Source organism: Sinocyclocheilus anshuiensis, unplaced genomic scaffold (assembly GCF_001515605.1).
Source record: "Sinocyclocheilus anshuiensis isolate Anshui unplaced genomic scaffold, SAMN03320099.WGS_v1.1 scaffold1649, whole genome shotgun sequence".
In the NCBI taxonomy this organism is placed as follows: Eukaryota; Metazoa; Chordata; class Actinopteri; order Cypriniformes; family Cyprinidae; genus Sinocyclocheilus; species Sinocyclocheilus anshuiensis.
This window is the reverse complement of record NW_015540982.1, coordinates 338056-340022: the sequence shown is the minus strand read 5'-3', so window position 1 is coordinate 340022 and position 1967 is coordinate 338056.

Sequence of the window (1967 nt, the reverse complement as noted above, 5' to 3'; positions counted from 1 at the left end):
CATCAGTTCAGTCGATCAGCTGATTTTCTATTGTGTCTCGATCCGATGTATAGGGAGCGGCGGTACTGATCATGTTTACTGATCAGCTGATTTCATTGATTCATCAGTTCAGTCGATCAGCTGATTTTCTATTGTGTCTCTTGTATCGATCCGATGTGGTGGTTTTCTGTCCTGATCTTCATTGTTCTTCTGGCTTTGATCTGTTTCTTGCTGCGTAAAAAGATCTTCAGGTGAGTCACGACTGTTTCATTGTTTAATTGAATTGCTAAATTATGATTGCTAGAATCCAAGACTAACAGTATAGTGTTGCATCTGTTTTCAGATGTTTTCAGAAGGCAGCGTCAAGAGTTTGTCAGCATAATGTTTCAGAAAACAGATGAGTGAATCAAACAGAAAGAAAGTCTTGAAGTGAGAATGGGGCCATTTGCACCATCTGGTGGTGATTTCCTAAATTATTTTCACCATTATTTTTGCATACATTTTCTATGTAATTTAAGAAAACAGTATGATGATACAGTATTGATCTGTATAAAATGAGAATTACTGTAAAGTGTCGTTAATGATGTAATACTTAAAATAAGAGTTGCATTGTTAATTTGACTGATATTGTTAGTAATTTTACAGAGTTTTGCATAATTTTGAATGGGGGGGAAAAATGTAGTTATTTTCTCAACTAAAAAAAACTTATTTTTTTACCGTGTATTTGGAAAATATATATTCATAGATTTAAAATATGTATTTTTTAAAACATATTTCACATTTAATAATTCATTTTTTGTCTTCTTAAATGTGACATAGTATAATACTTACTGATTAAACAGAAATATTTCATAAAAATAAAAAATAAAATAAATACAAAGAGCTACCCAACACTGTCAGCAACACACAGGTAAGTAGTGAATAACAGCAGGATTTATTTGCAGGTGAGCAGATGATCGAGCTGGCGAAGGCAGGTAAGCATCAACAGTTCAGAGAAGTTGGTAATAGAACTTAGCTGGGTTAGTAACGTGAGTCCTTTTCCTTTCCAGGTGACAACAGAGCAAAGGGATCGCAGGAGCATAGGCGAACACTGGGGGGAACACAGCTAGGTAGTAGGAGTCAAGTAAGTGTTGCAGGTAGTAACCTTGAGACCAGACACTGAGCCTTTGTCCAAATATCCACACTTGCGGTCTTGGCCACTTGAGAGCGCGTACGCGCGACAGGAAATACGTGTGCAAGTCTGTCCCATGTCTTCAAAATGCCAAAGTGCAGTGCCCTTAATGGATACTAAATCCACACTATCTCGAATACTGCTCCGGAGTAGTGTTGGGTCGTTCTCGAACGATTTGTTCATTTTGAACGAATCTTTAATGTGACTCGGGAGGAACGAGTCGTCTCGGGGAGTGATTCGTTCAGTTGCGCATGCGCAACATCCTATAGGTTCTGTACTGGAATTAGTCAAGTAGTTCACCTGGTTCGAGTCTTCGGGTTTTTCGAGTTACTCGTTCATCACGTGACAGCCCCTTAAGCTTTAACCAATGCAGTCTGAGCCGGAAAGAGAATTGATTAATTCATCTCTCGAGTCTTCGGGTTTTTCGAGTCACTCGTTCATCACGTGACAGCCCCATAAGCTTACCCTATGCAGTCTGAGCCGGAAAGAGACTTAATAATAACCAACTCTTTATTACCTTTGTTACAACATTCAGTGTTATGGAAAATAACCATCATGACAGAAATTCAAACATTTAGAAACTGTAAATAGTAAAAAGCTACAATTTGAGACCAGAAACGCATCACGTAACTAAGAGTAAATAATAATTATAATAATGATACTACTACTACTAATAATAATAATAATAATAACTATGCACCAGTTTGTAAGCAAGCTTGTAAATTAACTAATTTCTATATCCAATGCTGTCACGTCACGTAACAAAAGAACGAACGATTCGAAAGACTCGAGAGATGAACTAATCAATTCTTAATCA